We start from the raw sequence: 11,722 nt of genomic DNA, 5'->3' as shown, positions 1-11,722 counted from the left end.
TCAATCTTCTTATCCTTGTTTTCTACTGTAGGCTCCTCATACTTAGTCCCGCTCCTCAAAGTGACAGCTTGACATTGCTCCTTGGGATTCACCACAGTTGAACTAGGTAAAGCCCCTTGATTACGATCTGCCATTAACTTTGCAAGTTGGCCAACTTGTGTTTCTAAGCCCCGAATAGAGGATCTAGAGTCTGTCATAAATTGGCTCAATGAATCCGCGGATACCTCTGGTTTAGTCATTTGAGGCGGTGGTTATTGATTTTGCGGCATTTGAGGCCTTTGAGTGTCATACTAGGGTCTTGGATTTAGCCCATAAGATGGTCTATTGGGAGGATATGGAGGTGGATTTGGATGATACTGTAGTTTGTGCCCTTGATTATTATTCCATGACAAATTCAGATGGTTCTTATTCGCTGGAGTATAAGTGTTAGAGTATGAGTTGTTATTCGGTTGCCTTGGGAAATTACCAATAACTTGAACCTTTTCAAGTGGAATATCATCTACCAAATAAGAACTCATCCCTGGACATTGCTCAAAGTGATGAGGGCTTCCACATGTCTCATAAATGATAGGAGTGGGTTGTAGTTGCGTCGCTTGAGCTGAAATGTTGTTTTGTTGTTGCATTTGTTTAGTTAGCGAAGCAATTTGAATAGTGAGCATAACAATAGGATCAACTTCTAGAACTCCTGCCACCTTCTTATTTTCTCGCTGAGCTGGCCAATTATAATTATTCATGGCCATCTCCTCTAAAAGCTAATAAGCTTCATTAGCGCTTTTGCTCATAAATGCTCCACCAGCTGCTGCATCTATTATAGTCCTTTTGTTTCCCCTCAGTCCATTATAGAAAGTGTGCACCAACATCCATTTCACTATACCATGATGTGGACATTTTCAAAGTAGCTCTTGAAACCTTTCCCAAGCATCATATAATGATTCCCCCTCAAATTGACATAAATTATTAATTTCACCTCTAATTCGAGCTGATTTAGCGGCAGGAAAATACTTAGCAAGAAATTTTTGAGCAAGATCTTCCCATGTCACAATGGAATTGGCTTGTAGTGAAATCAACCAACTTTTAGCTCATTCTCTCAAATAAAATGGAAATAGCCTCAAATGGATTGCATCATTACTTACTCCATTCATTTTGAAAGTATCACATAACTCCAAAACGTTGGTGACATGGAGGTTTGGATCCTCATTAGGTAGTCCCCCAAACTGAACGCAATTCTGAACCATGTGGATAATCAAAGGCTTGATCTCAAAATTGTTCACCTCTACAGTAGGTGGGTGAATACTATAATGTACCCCTCTAACAGTAAGGAGTACATAATCCCTTAAGGCTAGGTCTGCCTTAGCTGCAGCGTTACCCGCATTACCTTGATTCAGATTGTTGTTGGCAACATTATTGACGTTCTAGGCCATCCTTTCAAGTTTTTTCTGTTTTCTTTCTCTTTTGCAGGTCTTCTCAATCTTAAGATCAACAGGCACTAGTATTTTCGAACCCTTACATCACATAAAATAAATCACCTGAAATTGAGAAATTTAAAAGCAACTCGAATTAGAAAATGTTAGAATAAAACCAAGGTAGATCGAAAAACAATTAGTTTTGATATTGGTTATTAGTCCCCGACAACGGCGCCAAAAACTTGATTGTTAAAATCTACATGCAAGTATACATGGTCGTGTCAAGTAATAAATTCTGTAAGAACAGAGATCGTTCCATAGAGACTATTAACCAATTACCAATAATTTCTTTTCAGTTTCTATTTGGTGATTAAAATTAAGGAGAATAATTCTAAGCTACGAACACAATTTAAATAACTGTAAACAGAACAATGAATCAACAGATTAAAAATTAATAACAAAAAGCCTAGGAATTAATTTCATCAACTTTTCATTCTATTAATTTTACTAATTAGTTCTAGATCTCTTCTTCCTATTCTAATAGCAGGTTAACATAAATCGATTCCTATTCTTTTTCAAGATATAAGATCTCAGCCTATATGCATGTTTTCTACATCTTTGTGATAAACTTAAACATATAGAAGACATTAAGCATAGAAACCTAATTACTACACAAGCCATACTGGTACATTCGCTGAATATGCAACCTATGACTATATGATGATAGCATATTCAATTCTCATCTTTCGAATTTTGAATCAAAATCATTAAATCAAGTATATAGTGCTCAAGTATTTACTAGCATTAAGCAAACATCATATAGATTAGAATAAAAAAGAAGTATCAATAGAACATCATAATAAAATTAAATTGAAATTCAAGCGACTACATTAATCCCTAGATAAAGGATTTAGCTCATAGATAACATAATGACAACAAAATTCAGATAATTGTTCAATTAAATAACCTAAAGAATTAAGATGAAGAAAAAATCTAGAAAGTCATAAACCAGGAAAAGAAATCTAAATACAACAGTTTTTTTTCTAGATCTAGGGTTTAAAAAACTAAAACCTCTTCCTCAAAATTGCAGATTAATGTCACTTAAATAGTTTTTCAATACTCGTAAGTGAAAAGACCATTTTTTTCCTTCTGAAAGTGACTTAAAATTTCAAAAATCGCGTCAATAAAGCTGGTTTTGTAGCGCTGGAGCGCTACTTATAGAGCCAACTTCTATCAAGAATTCTCTTACTAGCAGCGCTAGTTTGGTAGCGCTGGGGCACTACTCTTTAGGATTTTCAAGCGCTGTAGTGCTACTTACATAGCATTGCAGCGCTATTTACATAAACAAATGCTTTGAAGTCATCTTTCTAGCACTGTTGCGCCATTAACAGAAACATTACTTGAACTTCTTGCTCCCGAATGACTCGATTTTCTCCAAAATAACTCCATTTTCTTCCACTTTCACTTCATTCCACTCTTTTCACCATCTTAGCATAAAAAACCTGAAACATGAACAAACAAGCATAAATCTACAATAAAATAGCCCTAAACTAATGAAAACCTTCCTAAAAACTAGACCATAAACGAGCCTAAAACTCATTTATCAGGCTTCCAGGTTATTTGGAATTAGCTAGTGCTCCATTGTTGTCATAGTACAGGATTAGTGGCTTATCCATGTCTGGAACAACTTCCAAATCAGTGTAGAACTTCCTCAACCAAACTACTTCCTTAGCTACTTCACAAGCCGCTATGTATTCGACTTCCATGGTTGAATCAGTTGTGCTGGATTGCTTAATGCTTCTCCAGACCACAGCTCCTCCACCAAGAGTGAACACTGATCCATATTTCAATTTTTGACTGTCTTTGTTTGATTGGAAATTAGAATCAGTGTATCCAGTAGGGTTTAGCTAACCCCTGAATATACCAACATATAGTCTCTCGTTCTCCTAAGATACTAGAGAATGTGCTTTACTGCAATCCAGTGTTCCAAACTAGGATTTTATTGATAACGACTTACAATCCCAACTGCATAACATATGTCAGGCCTAGTACACAACATATAGCATACATTAGGCTCCCAATTGTTGAAGCATAGGGATACTTTCTCATATCCTCTTCCTCCTAAGGTGTCTTGGGACATTGTTCCTTGGAGAGAGCAATTTCATGTCTTGTCGGTAATTGACCTTTCTTGGAATTCTCCATAGAGAATATTTCAAGCACCTTATCTATATAATTAGCCTGAGAAAGTGCCAAGAGCTTGTTCTTCCTATCCCTTACAATTTGGACTCCCAGAACGTACCTCACCTCACCCCATTTGGAACTTTTGAGCTAACCATTTCTTTACGTTTGAAAATGTCTCTACATTGTACCCAATGAGAAAAATGTCATCAATGTAAAGAAATAAGAAAACCACCACTTTTTCTTTGATGTATTTATACACACATGCTTCATCGACATTCTGTTCGAAGTCATATGTTTTAATTGATTAATCAAAAGTGATATTCCAAGATCTAGATGCTTGCTTTAATCCATAAATGGATTTCAGAAACTTGCACACCTTTTGATCTTCCCCTTTCTTTATGAACCCTTCTAGTTGTACCATATAGATACTTTCATCAAGATAGCCCTTCAAAAATGTTGTCTTGACGTCCATTTGCCATATCTCATAATCATTGGCAGCTGCTATGGATAAGAGGATACGAATGGATTTGAGCATGACCACAGGAGAGAATATTTCTTCATAATCAACACCTTCTCTCTGAGTGTAACCTTTGGCTATAAGCCTCGATTTGAAAGTCTCTAATTTTCCAGCTACACCTCTTTTCTTCTTGTATATCCACTTACACCCTATAGGCATGACATCTTCAGGTGGATCCACAAGTTCCCAGACATAATTGGAATACATCAATTCTATTTCTTGGTTCATGGCTTCTTTCCATTTCTCCTTTTCAGGATTATCCATTGCCTTTTTAAAGGTTAATGGATCGTCCTTGTCTATATCAGAAACAAGGACATGTGCCTGATGTTCGTAGCGTACATGTTGTCTCACAATCCTCCCACTACGACGTTGCACTAGGGTTTCTTTTCCAGGAATCACGGTTTCCTCAGTTTTTTGTTTATCATTTAATGATGAAGATGATTGTGATGGAATCTTATCACCTGTGAGTTCCTCCAATACTACCTTGCTCCGAGGTTTATAGTTATTCATATAGTTGTGTTCAACGAAGGTCGCATTTGTTGAAACAAATACCTTTTGATCCTTGGGACTATAGAAATAACCACCTCTTGTTTCTGGAGCGTAGCCAACAAAAATGGACACTTCTGACCTTGATTCAAGTTTTCCTGATTTAGGTCTAAGAACATGAGCAGGACAGCCCCAAATGCAGAAATGGTGTAAGCTAGGTTTGTTTCCATTCCACAGTTCCAGTGGCATTTTGCTAATGGTCTTAGATGGGACTACATTCAAAATGAACGTCGTTGTTTGAAGTGCATATCCCCAGAATGAGAGAGGAAGTGAAGAGTAGCTTAACATAGACCAGACCATGTCCAACAAGGTCCTGTTTCTTCTTTCAGAAACACCATTTTGCTATGGCGTTCCTAGTGCTATGAGTTGGGATAGAATACCATGCTTCAGCAAGAAATCTTTGAATTCTAAATCCAAATATTCTCCACCTTGATCAGATCTAAGTGTCTTTAGAGTCTTACCTAACTACTTCTCAACCTCAGCTTTGATTTCTTGAAACTTACCATTGGTTTCAAATTTCCTAAGCATTAGGTAAGTATGACAATATCTTGAGTAATCATCAATAAAAGTGACGAAATACTCATACTCACCTCTTGCTTGTACATTGATTGGACTACAGACATCGTTGTGTACAAGCTCCAAAGGTTCTTTGGCTCTATTGTCTTTAGTTGAGAAAGGACGTTTGGTCATTTTTCCTTCTAGAAAAGATTCACAAATCAGAAGAGTTCCAACTCTTAATTCTATCTGTTGACAGTGAGAACTCATCAACCAAGCTAAGTTAGAAAAATAGAAATGTAGAGATTATCAAAAGAAAAACTTCAAAGATCTAATTAGGAACTCAAAGAACAGTTGCAGAAAGAAAATGGTGAAATGAACTTGTATTTCATATGGTGTAGTGCTACAGTATTTTTTCCAACCCCCTTCCAAGTGGAAGTGGAATTCCTTTTATAGTGGGCTCTAATGGCCCCGATACATTGTGGTCCAGGGGACCAGATAGTACGCAAGTACGGTGTCAGGAGAGTGGTATCAGGTGTAGTGGTGTCGGCTCTAGTAAGTGGTCAGATATAGTGAGGATGTCCCCACTACCTATTTTGTACGAATGTCAGAGGAATGGCACCAGGCGTAGTGGTGCTGGTGGTGGTGTCTACTCTAACATCTGGTTAGACGTATTCAGGCCATGTCCTCTCTCCTAGTACTCCCACTACTTGTGTAGCATGAGTATATGGATTAGGCATACGGGGTCTTAAAGGTTGTGCCCCGTACAAGATTGTACTAGCATGATCTTGTTGAATTGTACTTGTTCTTTTGCCTCTAAATGTTGGGGTCTTGATAGGTCTTCATAGGAGACATCCACTTAAGGTGTAGGGTGCGAGACGCCGGGGATGCCTCGAGCGTGCGAGGCGCTGGGCGCGAGATGCTGGGGCGCGAGATGCTGGGGCGCGAGATGCTGGGGTGCGAGATGCTGGGGGAGAGGCGCTGGGGGTGAGGCGCTGGGGCGAGACGCTGGGGTGAGACGCTGGGGGCAAGGCGCTGGGGTGAGACGCTGGGGGCAAGGCGCTGGGGTGAGACGCTGGGGGCGAGGCGCTGGGGTGAGACGCTGGGGGCGAGGCCTGCCGCGGGCGTGCGCGGGGATGCGAGGCAAGCGCGGGGGTTATTTGGAGTAGGGTCGATTTGAGCACTAATTTGAGGGTTCAAATGGACTTCAAACATGGTTGCTTTGGACCTTCCAGGGACCTTAGGCATGAGATGTGGGTTCTTTACTAGTGTTGAATTTTGAGCATCCACACTTGCCCCCCAGTCTAGGAAGGGACCTTTAGGTGCTCTGGTAGACTCTTCTCTTTGATTCTTATAAATAGGTCTTCATACCAGGCCTATACCGTGGCTCAGCGGTTTGTCGACTCGGCTCACAACCTTTCCACGTCAAATGCCGAGAGGGACCGTCTTGCAGTTCGGGTCCAGGAGCTCGAGGGGGAGCTTGCTGAAACCAGTTCTATGCTAGAAAAGGCTTTGGCGAAAATTTCTGCCTCATTGAAAAAGAAGAAGAGGGCGATTGCCAAGGCCACGATGTTGCAGGAAAGGGTCACCAGCCTAGAGGTCGAACTCCAGGGTGCCAAGGCTACCACGGCTGTGTCGCAAGAGAGGGTCGCTTCCTTAGAGGGCGAACTTGAGGGTCCTCAGGCTGCTGTAGTCACGTCGCAGGAGAGGGTCGCTTCCTTAGAGGCAGACAGGGAAGCTATTGAATATAGGTCCATAGAGCGCGCCCTTTACGGTGTATGGAGGCAGGATCCAAACTTTGATTTCTCCTCCTTTGGCGAGCATGCCGTTGCCCAGGGTAGTTGGGTGGAACGCCCGTAGCAGGTGCTGTGGCTGGTGCTTGAGGCAAGGCAAGGTGCACGCGGGAAGCCTAGCGAAGTGCCTTGCATAGCGAGAGGGTTCAGGGTCCTTAGAGTGTCTCGCATAGCGAGGCGACCCTTTGAGACCTATGTTCGGATGCATGCGTCTATGCATGCAGGACACGGGAAGTCTAGCGAGGCTGCACCCCATGTGATCACTTGGAGGCAGGACGTGATGTCTCACGTAGACACGATGCGCGTAGGAGGCCAGTCGTGGGCCTCGCGTAGCGAGGGTGGTGCCTCGGGGTACCCTTGTCCGAGTGCTGAAGCGTGTGTGGGAGGCCAGCCGTGAGCCTCGCATAGCAAGGGTGGCTCTCTTGGATGGAATTCACAAGGGAAGAATTCCTACATTCACAGCTCCAGTGCCCTTGACATCTCTCAGTGTCAAGACAAGTAGGGCCTTGCTATGCGAAGGCCTCGTGCACCTGCCCTCTCGTGACAAGTAGCTTGGCCTCTTAGCCTAGCAAGGCCATACTTCATGGCTCATAAGGTGATGCTTCCCTTGGGACAATCTCCCGGTTTCACAAGACTTACAGGTCTGAGCCTGATAATGTGACTAAGTGACCTTTAGCCTTGTATTTTAACCATGTACTGGAGATTTTTTTTATGGTGGATTTTTGGTATCCACACTCTCAAAAGGTCCATCTTTTGTTAACCGGTTTATCCTATCTAGACCTATATGACCAAGTCTAAGATGCCAAAGATATGTGTCATCCTCGTTTGAAACTTTTTGTCTTTTGTTTTCTTGTGGTTTTGCTACTTTAAATAATTCTGAATTATTGAGCGTTCGTTCATTTGGTTTAAGCATATACAATCTGTTATTATGTTCTGCTTGACATATTTTGAAACCATTCTTTGAAATAACAATCGCATTATTATTAAAATAAATATAAAAAAAAATGTTCATGCAACATAGATAAAGAAACTAATTTTCTAGAAAATCCAGGAATAAAATAAACATTGTTCAAAACTAAATAATTGTTACCAAAATTTAAACAAACTGTTCCCTTTCCTCTTGCTGAAACGAACGCTCCACTTCCAACTCGCATGGTCACCTCGCCATCTGCCAGCTCCCTTGATGACTCAAGTATCTGCATGGATGAACAAACATGGTTAGTGGCTGTTGAATCTAAAACCCAAGATGACATATCGTCTTCCACTACACAAGCTTCAAGTACAAGCACATCTTATTTACCTTTCTTTTTCAGCTTAGAGAGATACTTCTTGCAGTTTCTCTTCCAGTGACCTTCAACTCCACAGTGGAAATATTTTCCTTTTGGTTCTTTCTTCTTGAATTTGTTGTCATTTTTGTTCTCCTTGGCTTTTGGTGCCTTCTTGCCTTTATTGGACTTTTTCCCCTTTCCTTTGTCTTTATTATTGTTCTTCTTTCTCTTTTTGGATTTCTCCTTAGAGTTTGAAGGTTTCTCCTCTACCACATTTTCTTCAGTCTCTTTTGTAATGGATTTGTTAAGAGACTCAAATGTCTACAGTTCATTCAATAGTTGGATCATGTTGAATTCCAACTTATTCATAATATAGTTGGTGGTGAATGCAGAAAAAGCAGGAGTGAGCGATTCCAGTATGATGCTTACTTGTGTACGCTCATCAATAATGGCCTCATGTATTTCTGCTTCATGCATCACATTAATCATGTGTAAAGCATGTTCATGTACAGAAATACCTTTCTTCATCTTAGTAGTCATGTAGGTTCTAGTAGCCTCATGTCTAATTTGATCAGATTACTGCCCAAACATGGCCTGTAGAGAATCCATTATCTCAAACGCAGTTTCCATGGTTTCATGCTTTGTTCTCAGAACATCATTCATGATCACAAGCATGTAACACTTTGCCTTATTATTGGATTGAATCTAGGCATTATACTTGTCTCGACCATTCTTCGGGGCAGTGGCAGTGGACTATTCAGGACATTCCTCAGTCACAACAAATTTATGGTTCTCACAGATTAACATAAGATTTAGATTTGATTTTTATCTTATAAAATTATCACCATTAAATCTTTCAAGTGATAGTAAAGCGGTTATTGGATTGCCACAGTTCGACATTACTGAAATAAATAAAAAAACAATAATATTATCATTTGAAAAAATATGAATGTTTTGGAAAGTAAACATGATGCATGAATGCAACAATTAAAACACATAAATTAACATTTACATTTCCACGATAAAACTACCCAACAAATAAAGTGCTGCCTTGGGGTCGGTCAAGTTAAATTAAGATAGATTATAGGACAATCTTATCTTTATAATTTAAAACTTAAAATGACTCTTTATTTTCTCTTTTAAATATAAACTACCGTTGGTTTGGTCAAGATGTAATTATCCACTGCAAAAGCTTAATTACATCTTTGTAAGTGTAACCCATTATTTCAAAATTCATGACTTAACTTAGAGAGTGTCGCCTTAGGGTCGGTCAAGTTTAAAATATATCACTTCCTCCTATCTTCGTAGAAAGCTAACCTTGGTATTGATATGTCTAGAAACCTTCCTTAGGGGGACGGAAACAAAGCCGCCTTGAGGCCCTATTCATATCTCATGGTGTTGTACTAATAATGGAGACCATTGGTCACATTGAGATGTTCACCTTCTCCCATTTATTATTTTAGATTAAATGTGTTTTATTAAACTAATCAATTAATTCCAAATTAATTACTAGTTTGTTAATAACCCTATGAATGTAATTAAACTAATCAATTAATTCACCTTCTCCCATTTACTATTTTAGATTAAATGTGTTTTATTAAACTAATCAATTAATTCCAAATTAATTACTAGTTTGTTAATAACCCTATGAATGTAATTAATTACAAAAGAGCCCATTTCTATAATTAATGCGATCTAAATAATTACCCATTACATTCATCTAAATATACTAAAACACTTTTGACATAAAGTTGGTTATCTTAAAAGCCTATAAAATCTATTACATTTATTATGGTGAGAGTTACCAAATTTTAACTAATTTAATACTTAGTAGTTTATATGCAATTGATTTCACCAAAAATAATTCATATAAACAAATAGGACAATCCTAGATAATCATGTTTCTAAAAAAGGCATGATTAATGAGAAAATGTGTGGGGTTTCATGAATGGCATGTAATTGACTAATGCATGATCATGTTATCAATCAAACATCAATGAACATTTATTTAAATAAATACAATAAATAAATAAATAAACAATAAATGATGAATTGAGTACTAAAGAGTATTTCTAAGGTTTACAACCCTTTGAAAAAATTAGATATAAAATTGCAATCTAAGCCTATGTAGCTTTCAAGACTCTCCAAGAATGCTCCTCCTCTCCTTTAGGCTTTCTTGCTAATCTTTAGGAACTTTGTTTTGCCAAACTTATTAATTAGAAACAAATTTTCTAATTAATTTATTTAATTAAAACTAACTTTTAATTAAATAACCATTTTGTCATCTTTTTAATTCAGTTGAATTTAAATAATTAAAGAATAAAATTCAAATAATTGTTTAAACTTAAGATATTAAAATATCTTAACCAACTAAAAGATATTTTATTTCCTAATAAAATACAATAAGATAATTAAACTTTTAAATTCAAATAATTTAAAATTTTAATTAAATAAAATATATTTTATAACAACTTTAGGATTTAGGGTTTTGGGCACCAAAATGGTGCCCTAGGGCCGGCGGCACAAGGTGCCAAGCTCAGAATGGGCGGCTAGGCAGGGGTGCGCAGGCACACGCACAAGCAGGTAGCAAGGGCTCGGCGTGGGTGCGTAGGGGCGCGTGCAGGCTGGGGAGTGGCCATACGTGGCTGGGCGCAGGTGGCCGAGAGGGCTTGGGCTGCTGCCATGACTAGTGGCTCAGGTCCTCTTGTTTTTCTTTGTGTGCGGATTTTTCAATTTAAATTTCAAGAAATAAAATTACAAAAAATTCTATGCCCTTTATGCCTTTCACAAGATCTAGAAAAACAATAAAATTCCTAACCCAACAACACCATATAATTAACGATCCATCATTCAACCACACATTCAAAAAACATATCCATCCATTCAATATACATATCAACATACATATAACAAATGAAAGAAACCCACACAGTATTTAATATATATATATATGCATAAACTACTCTGATACCAATTGTTGGTATTAAATTATCAAATCAAAGGTACGCAGCGGAATATATGGACCTATTTTAATAAATATTAATACCATCGAGAATCATATACATATATAACTATTAAATTACATACAAATAGATTAGGGATTACCTCTTGTAGCCTATCAAGTGTCCTTGAGTCTTTTTGTATAAATCAATGATCTTCCTATTCAGTGTTCTGAGATCTCACACCCTGATCTTCCAGACCAATACTCAAACACACAAGGACATGTGTGGGTACGTAGGATTCAAAAGGTGAATTTATGTGACTCCCTAGATGTACTCAACACATGAGATCTAGAGAGTTTTGACAGAGAGAATGTTTAGAATAGTTTTCAGGTTTAGTGTAGTGTCCCAGAATATTTACTTAGCTAGCTAGATAGTAGTAGTAGTTAGTAGTATGTTAGTTACTGTGGACTTTGGTTCAAACTGGGACTTAGTTGGAAACTCATAGCAACAGTTATGGATTTTATAAGTTTAACCTATAGTTTAAGAATATTAATTATAACATAAGGTTTGATTAATA

The 11,722-nt window shown here is 38.3% G+C and overlaps 1 non-coding gene across 1 annotated transcript; it reads left to right on the top strand.

Annotated features, from left to right (window-relative positions):
* The first annotated feature begins 870 nt into the window (after positions 1-870).
* LOC133820197 (small nucleolar RNA R71) lies at positions 871-977 on the top strand. Its single transcript, XR_009886624.1, has one exon. It is a non-coding gene; the product is annotated as a small nucleolar RNA R71 (small nucleolar RNA).
* The last annotated feature ends 10,745 nt before the right edge of the window (positions 978-11,722 follow it).

The sequence above is a fragment of the Humulus lupulus genome, chromosome 2 (genome assembly GCF_963169125.1).
Source record: "Humulus lupulus chromosome 2, drHumLupu1.1, whole genome shotgun sequence".
Taxonomy (NCBI): Eukaryota; Viridiplantae; Streptophyta; class Magnoliopsida; order Rosales; family Cannabaceae; genus Humulus; species Humulus lupulus.
This window is presented reverse-complemented; position numbering and strand designations above follow the sequence as displayed.